A 9402-nucleotide genomic window follows, 5' to 3' on the forward strand; every position below is an offset into this window, starting at 1 on the left:
TTCAGTGATGATTTTGTAACAAAAATTAGGGTAGTACTACCGGTTTTAAAATTCACGTTCAGAATTTAATGAAACTCGGTATGTCGGCACATTATAACATCATAATTGATCACTTAAATTTTTGAAGGCCTACAGAGAACTGAAAAAATACATTAATTTTTAAAAATTTTTCCTTCACCATTGATCTTTACGGGAAAGTACAGACTTTATTTTGTTTGTGATCGTGGTATCATGACTGTACTACTAGAATACTTTAGAATTTTTATTATGGAATTTGTTTTCCAGTTCTCTGCAGGCTTTCAAAAATTTAAGTGATCAATTATGATGTTATAATGTACCAATATGCCAAGTTTCATTAAATTCTGAACGTGAATTCTAAAACCGGTAGTATGACCTTGGTTAAATTTTAAAAGTAAGTCTATATTCCGAAGCACATTCGTATTGTTATTATAATTGTGAACACCACTCGAGAGTAAGTTCAAAAAAAAAGGTATTAAATTAATTACGAAAAAAAAGAAATTAATGAAAAATATTCCGGTGATAGAAAAGAGCTTATTGTAAACATGTTGGTTAAGATGCTAAGACAACTATAATAATTAGTTTGAAAGTAAAGACAAAAAGGTAATTAAAAAAATATTGTGTAAAATAAACAGTCAATTACAGTAGAGTCAAGTAATCACGCAGAATTACTACTGTAATTTTCAAGTTAATATCTCAATTTAAATGGTAAATGGATATCATTAAATGTAACGAAAGAGGCGTCCAATGAATGTAACTATCTTTCGTGGAAAAGGATGCTTGCGATGATTAAGGAAGCCTTCAACCAAACTACGCGTTTCCGCTGATGTTCCTGTACTGGTATTTATACATATTTGAAGTAAGAGGGTTCAAGTGGGATAAATAAATCTTAATAATTAATAATATATCATCCTAAATGATGGTCGTACTCTAGTAATAACTTCATTTCTTAATGAATATTTTTTTTTTGTTAAATACGAAATTAATAATACTTCTGACTGAAATGATTTAAAAACACTTGTTTAAATACATCTTAACACATGTTAATGTTAAATTAGCAGCCAGAATTGTCACACCAGGCACAACCTTTGTTCATTTAACCTACATAACTACTTCTAACGTCCAAGTTTTCGTACATTTTACCACGACAATTTGCATAAAGCAAGCATTAATTTTCCCTGAGCATATTTCACCCAAATATGCACCAGTGTTATTTCAACCTCATGGCTATTGTTTTAGGCTGTTGTAAAATAATGCTGAAGAGGGGAGGGGGAGATGTTGTTGAAAGGAATAAAGAAGCAAATAGTAAATATTCATTCTAATAAAAATTAATATACTAGACAATGATACATATTTGAAATGATTGCAAAATAATACTCATACGGGGTAAAAATGTAATAAACTCGTTAGAAAAGAGAAAATAAGTTGCGAAGTTGAATAATTTTAATGTGACGGTATTTAAAGATATTGAAATTTTTTTTTGTCTAAAAAAGAAGAATACCAAAATATTGAAGTTAAAATTGAAAAGTCAGAAGAGAAATAAAAATATTCAATTGAGGTAAAAAAATTATTTCAGTGAAACAAAATTTAATCGATAAAGAATAATTGTCATATTGATTTGAATGATTTTATAACTTTGAGAAGTGTAAATGTTGCTATCTTAAAAGGTAAATTTGATTTTGTTCGTGCAATGAACAGCAGTTATTCTATATAGAGAGAAAGAAAGTATTTTTTACTCAATTTTTTTCTCTATATATCGATTCACTTATTGTATAAAGGGAAAATTTTACCCCAAAATTACTTTATAGATTCTATTGAGTCTAAAACATAAGATAATCGAGAGAAAACTTTTTTTTGTACATTATATTCAATTTGAATATAACATTGTGGCCCATAAATTCAATATCAATTAAGTCCAAATAAATTTGCAATATCTTTTTGTGAAAATAATTTTACTTTTTTCTGTATTTAATAGAGTGAAATTTGTTTCATAAAAAATACTTGTGAAATATTTTTTAGTCATCATTATTAATAAAGACTAATGGAAAATTGGATGGAAATTTCGGCTCCATCATCGATTAAAACAGTTCAATTAGTCAGCTTTTCAAGTAATTCAACTCTAAGGATACAACTTCAACTGGGATCATGATATTTTTTCTTGATTTTTAAATGTCTTTATTACTTCCTCGAGCTTATTAGATACACGGCAGGCTTGCACGGCGGTCCATAACGCGATAAATCGTGCTAAACTCACAGCTGAGTACAATGTGGTTCAACAGGCACTTAATGATGCGATGCGACGAGCCCTCGAGCTTCTTTAAAGTTTTCTCGTCCTCTTCATTCTCTTTTCTCTCTTGTCCTCTCTTTGTCCTGAAGAATTTCCAGAGTCTCTTATTGTCTGAATTCTCAACTCTTGCTTGAACGCTCAGTGTATATAACAAAAGCCAGTCGTGTCCTTTTTGTAATCCTCCTCCTCTTACTCTTTGTCTTCCCTTTTCTTCCTCATCCAAGTCTTCTTGTTGTTCATTGAATTAACGCGCATATCTAATTCGGGTATCGAAAACGAACCTTCATGTGGCATTTTTCAACATTTATGCCATATCTCCAGTGTATTCTTTGCTCACGATTTCATCGTTAACGTCCCATTCTGCAGGGGGTTGATTTAATATTCGCATTTTTTTTCACATGCTTAAGACTGTATCTTCAAGTTGCACTAAAATGGACCCATCTGCTGATATAAGAATGAAAGAATTCTTCTGTGAGCTCATTTTTAACCCTTGAATGCATTCATGATTGCGTGGGGTACAGTGGATTTTATCAGGCTATTTTTTATTGCAGTTTATTTGCAGATTTATATAACTATGACAAGTTTGTTTATGATTTATATAATTATACTAGCTGATTCTCGCGTTACATAATAATGGATTGCTCGGAAATTTTTGAATAGTAAGTTCACAGTTCAAATAAGCCAATTCTAAATACGTATTGCTTTGTGATAGTATTAAAAGGATAGTAATGAATTCGTAAGTATTGATAAAATACAGAAAAAATTTGAATTCTATCGTTTGATTCAATTAATGCTTCTTCACAACAATTTAATTGTTATAATAAAAAAAATCCGTTTCCATTCATGTTACATAGTCAGTAACTTTGCTATGTTAAAAAAAAACATCTCGTTGGTAGAAGTCTGATTCATTACGTAGCTCCTGTTCTCAAATGTATATAACAAATTCAATTGTTAAAAACAATAAGAGCCCGTTTTTATTCGTGTTACGTTGTTGGTAACTCTTTTATTAACATAAGAAGAAATTTTCTGTTGAAAGAACTTAAATCCATTGCACAGATCCCGTTTTCAATTTTCTATAACAAATACGATTGTTATAAATAAATAGAGTTTGTGTTAGTTTATGTTCCACGGTTAGTAACTTTTTTTCAGTAAAAGAAATAATTACTTATTTGAAGGATTCCATAATATTGCATGGATCCCGTTTTTAACAAATTCAATTTTTATGAACTATTTATATGAACAAGAAGTAGCATGTAACCTTCCCGACAACCCCCTCTACATGTCTGCAAAGTTTAGTTGCCATCAAATTAGCCGGTTTGGAGATTAGCGTGAACAGACAGACAGGCACTTGGAATTTATAAATTAGTATAGATAACACTAATCAGTTTTTTACACTCAAAAATTTACTTTCATTCTTTGATCAATTAAAATATGATTATTTATCCACTATAAAGCCTTCACAAATGCTGTGAATCTCTTAATTTCTAAACTGATAAAGATAGAAAAAGAATCAGTGAAAATCATTGTAATTGAGTTTTTTTTTGTATTCCAGTCCACAAGTGATGATATAACAAATCAAACATAGAAATTAACACCATTCATTTGTTTATCACTTATTTTTTTATATTGATTTCGAGAAAAATTGATTTTATTCATTTTATCAATAATTCGAATCAACGCTGTTAATAAGAATATTATTGTATCATACTGATTGATTTTAAGTAGAATAAATTTACTGATCTTAAAGAGTTTTAAAAAAAATGGATTCAGTTATCCATAAAAGCCGAATTTAAAATAGAAACACTAACCTATGATCCAATGCTGCAGCTCCTGCAATAAAGCCTCGACAACTTGCTCACGCTCTTGATAAATGTCATAATCATTATAAAACCGGGCATTATAAACCTTGGGACTGAGTATGGGGCATTGCACGAGAGATCTCCGTTACTGTGAGCACGATATAATAATAATTCACGTATTCTCAATAGTAGAAAAATAGTCATCGGGTTGAGCTCGTGCCTCCACCTTTCTTTGTTCTTTTATGCCTCAAGGGGATAAATTCTGTTAATAAATGACTAAAAGAAACATCAGCTTGCAGTAGCGCTTCGTTATATGCCTGTGTATAACCAAACTCCTTCACGCTGATAAATCGTATGTAGAGAGGGTGTGCACTAAGTACCGCCATATTGCTCAAGTGATGGTGAAGCGTGAGAGGATGCTTTTCCGTAGTAGGTCTTTTATATTATATGACCATGATGTTGAATCGTGAGTGTTGGGACTTGGAACGCGACGGTTATGCCATCGCAAACTAACCGGGTGGGTCTGACATCGTGAGGACCTTGCTATCGGCAAATCAGCGTCCATCTTAATTATCACCCACCGTGGCTTCAGTCTGTATGTTGTTCAAGTCTTTTACCCCTGAGGACACGCGGAATACAATATATCACGTAGGTTGCGGATGAGAACGGTATAAGGCTTTGAGATTGGAGAAAATTAGACGTTAGGTCATCATTGGGTGGTCTCGTTGGTTTTCTTGATTTGTTCGGTTTTGAATTTGGATTTAATTATTGATTTTTTAATTATGCGGTCCTATCAATCTTCATTCTTTTAAGATCAAATCTTCTCAAGGTCAGCGAATAAATTGTTTTGTAATTTTTTTTCGCACACTTGGCAAACATCGTTTTCATTAATTAAGCATTTCTACAATCTATCTTGATAAATATATTATTTTTTTACTTAGTTTTTAATGCCACATTCAAATATCAAATATGGCCTCAGAAACATTTTATTAAGATTCAGTGATACTTAGTGGTTGCAATAAAATATCTTATTATCCTAATAACTGTACGACATTTGATTGTAAATGCCAGTAAAATTATTTCAACATAAAGAAAGTGATATTAGTGTAAAATTCAGTGTCAAAATTTTTGATAAATTAGTGATAAATTCCTCGAATTTAATTCTACACTTTCTGAAAATAAATCAGTGAATATTTTCTAATTGCAGTAATAATAATAACACTGATTCAAATAGTGATACTTTTATAAAAACAAATCAGTGAGTTCACACTGTTGTAATAATTTTTACTGATTTATTTTCAGATGTAAAGTTATTTTATAGTATTCAGTGATATCTAGCAGAGTATATTTTTAGTGAAACAATTTTTTAATTTCTTAGACTGTACCATCTAGTTCGTTACATAATTAGTGATACTCAGTGAAATATTATTTCTTGTTTATGAGATTTTTTTACAGTCAAGTAACCTGCTTAAAAATTATCTCAATAAATGATCGGTTATTTAAGAAAAAAGATAATAATAACGATAGAATAAAACCTTCGTTACGGAAATTTAAGAAAATAATCTCGGATCAAATAGTTTATAGGTAAAGCTGTCGTAAAACTGTAATAATCAATTTTCTAACATCATGTAGAGTGAAAGCGTTGTGCTAGAGGGAATCTAAGAATAACTACGATAATACGAGGTGTTTACAGAACGTGCCTAATACACTATCAGAGCGAGCAACGACCACCTGTGGTAAACGCGTAAGAGGAAGGAGAGAAACTCGTTACTGATGCTCTAGATCGTGATACCATTTGTCATATGCCCAATTATACGATTGTCACGTACTTTTTCTTTTTTTATATCCTAGATATTTTTTTTTCGTAACTCAAATCAACTTTAAACTATTTTTATTGTTATTTATTTGATGGCTATTTTTTTAGGAGTAATCAAATATATGATAGGGTTGGAATGTTTTTTTTTGTTTAAAACTAAATAATGATAAAAATAGTGGATAAATGGTTGGAGAAAAATAAAGCAAAAAATATTTAAATTATTCTTTTTATTAATGTCTGTCAAATGATTCTTTGTTTAAAAATGTATTTGGATAATAAATTTCAAATTAAGATAGAAAAGCGAAAAAAATGAATCCAATGTATATCGCAATGCCGGCAAAGCCTTAAATTTCCCGTAGGAAATCAAACGTCCCATGCTGGGTAGTGCGGTTAAGTGGGAACACACTTGAAAAGTCATTTCGATTGATCGTAACTACCTCTATTTGCGCGTAACTGTGGTTTATTAAAGAGTGAATAAATAAGTAAAGTGAGAGGAGAAAAGCAAGAAAAAGAAAAAGGTTGATGTGATTTAGATTTATAAAAAAAAATGGTTTACGTTTTGTCAATAGAAATTTAAATTGTTCATTAATTTTTAAATAATGTTTCGATGGTGTTATAAATATTAAGTCGATACGTAACAGACTTTTTAATGAGATTGGAATCAGAGTAATCTATTAATAGATGATTTTTTTTGATTTAAATTTACAATGTTAGATTGATTATATCAAAGTATCTTTTAATTATTGATTTTACTTTGTGCTCTTTTTAGAAACTAACTAGTGAATATTCGTTATTTTCAGTGATAATAATTTTTGTAAGCCTAATAAGGACCAAATAAACATTTCCTAATTAATGACTAACTAAGACATCGTTTCAGTTATGTTCATAAGGTTGTAATTGGGAAGTTATTGGGTAGTGCGAAATTAAGCGAATCTTATTTCATCTAAAAACAAATTTATCAAACATAGATTGGTAATTCTTAATTCACGTTAACCTATTCAATTCCTAATAAGGGCTTCTTTGGTATTCAAGCATGATTAAAATATATTCTACTAGGGAATAGCACTAATTCAAACAGTGATAGTTTTATAACTAAAAATTAGAGAATTTTCATTGTTTTGCAATAATTTTTACTGATTTATTTTTAGAAGGCTTGGAATCGTCAAAAAACTTTCGGAACTTTTTTAAAAACCTTCTAGTGGAGTGTTTGAGATCAGAAATTAAGTTTTTTTACCAAATACAACAATTTTTGCATTTTCACTTAAAACTGTTTCATCATAAAAATTTTTCGAAAAAAATAATCAACGTTATGTTTGCAAAAAAATAAATGTTTGTTATCTAGAGACAGAAAAGCGTAAAAAAAGTTTCAGAACAATCTTTTGTTAGTGGTCAAAATTAAAAAATTAGTTTTCTATAAAATTATCTTATTAAAAATGTTTCAATAATAATAGTTTATTAGCAATGATTTTTTAAATAAAGTCATTAGAATAATCTTTGTCATAAAAAAATAAATTAATGGTTTTTTATTCATAATGACGTTTTTAATGAAATTATAATCGAAATAATTTTACCATAATTTATAAAATTCATTTAGATACACCTTTTTTCAGTCTAGAAGTCAAATATTTTTTAAATCATATTTATTAAATTTCAGTGACAACAATAACTATCGTCGAGTACAAATAAATCTAATCAAAGATTCTAAAATATAGCAGTAAATATCTAATGTTGGCAGTAAAAAAAATAATACTAATTTAAACAGTGCTGCACTGTAAATTCTCAGTTTTCCAAAATGTATTATTTTAATGCGGATAAGTGTGTTAAATATGACGTCAACCATTTGATTAACATTGTAGTCACTTTTTACACACTTAGAAATGCGTTAAAAGTAACTACAATGTCAATCAAATGGGTGACGTCATATTTAACACACTTATCTGCATTAAAATAATGTATTTTGGAAAACTGAGATTTACATTGTGGTTTTATAACTGATTTTCACTTATTTTCAAAAGACATGAAGGTGTTGAATCATTCATACTGAAAACGTAAATTTAATATCTGTTGGATTTTGGTGTTCACAGTCTAACAAGTAATTTATTTATTTATTTAAAATTATTGGAATTCAACAGTAATTGCCAATAACAACATCCTCTGCACATTGCATAATAATAATAATAATTATTATTATTATCATTATAGCTTAAATAGAATTTAGAAATTAATAGGCAACATTTATTAAACAAAGTAATAACCATATAAAATCATTAGTGAATAATAATGATTTTTGTTACAGACACAATGGGTCTTTTGAGAGGAATAAAACATGACCAAAAATATGTACGACTCTAGTGAATACACAAAATCCCTTCTAAAGACTAAGCCACACATAATTGGACATCCAGTGCAGCATTCTAGGATGTTATGAAGGTAAGATAATGCATCCATCCAGGCAGTAATGGCGTCGTCACGAACTCCAGCACGCCATCACATTCAGGCTTGCTGGAGAGCCTTCTCACAAATGCTCGCTAGAGGGTTTTACTTGTAAGCAAACTTCTTGACTTGGGATAGAGAAGCGGAGAAGGAGGTAAAACATCACGAAGTCCTTGGGTTACACTCGAAACATGGAACGACAACCCGTCATTACTGGGCCTCGTGTTTTCATTATCTCATCGATAAATTTCTTTGGTACCTTTTCCTCGTCGTCACATCATTCCCTACTACTACTACTGGCTTATTAAAGTCGTAACATAAAATTATATGGAAATTATTATTTATTTATTTTCATTATTCATTTTTCTGGATGTTACAGAATGAAAGATGTATATAATTAATCACTATTTCTTTAAAAAATCTTTTTTAATCAATTAAAATTGTCATTTTTATTTTCAACTTCTTACACGAAAAAAAGGTTAAGGACAGATGACTGAAATTATAGTAATAATTATAGGGTAAACGAGTGAATATCGAGACAGTTAGTATCAATTGAAAATTATACATTTTTTTATTACATATTTTATTGCAACATTTGTTAGCAATAAAATAACAATAACTTCGAAATATTAGTATATATATGTAAAAAATAGGTCTGAGCAAACTTTGTGCCAACACGACGAACTTCCCGTTAGTAATTGTTTGTAACAAATTTAAATAGTTGTCATCAATGTTTGTTGAAAACATCCAAATACATGTGATATATACATTACTTACTCAATAGATACAATTTTTAATTGTTTATAACAAATTCATATTGTTATAAACAATGCGTAATTGTTAAGAGTCATATTTGGTTGTGAACAATAATGTATAGTCAATATCGACTTAATTTTCAAATGAAATTGTTATTGTTTGGCTTAAAAGTATTTTAAATAGCTAATCTTTTCATTTTTTTACTAGTTATTTTGTTATAAAAAAAACGGCTCGATCAAATTCGTTCAAATTTCTCTCAGATCTTTTTTATAATAATATCTTTCGAATTAATT

The 9402-nt window shown here is 29.3% G+C and overlaps 1 long non-coding RNA gene across 1 annotated transcript in view; it reads left to right on the plus strand.

The window, feature by feature from the left end:
* The window catches only part of LOC118073055 (uncharacterized), a 44440-nt gene extending 36097 nt beyond the window's left edge, over positions 1-8343 (plus strand). Inside the window, exon 3 of the long non-coding RNA XR_004691067.1 lies at positions 8217-8343. This is a non-coding gene — a long non-coding RNA (uncharacterized lncRNA). The remainder of the gene's footprint in view (positions 1-8216) is intronic.
* The last annotated feature ends 1059 nt before the right edge of the window (positions 8344-9402 follow it).

This window comes from Chelonus insularis, unplaced genomic scaffold (genome assembly GCF_013357705.1).
Source record: "Chelonus insularis isolate UGA/USDA-ARS -01 unplaced genomic scaffold, ASM1335770v1 contig_95_pilon, whole genome shotgun sequence".
Classification (NCBI taxonomy): domain Eukaryota; kingdom Metazoa; phylum Arthropoda; class Insecta; order Hymenoptera; family Braconidae; genus Chelonus; species Chelonus insularis.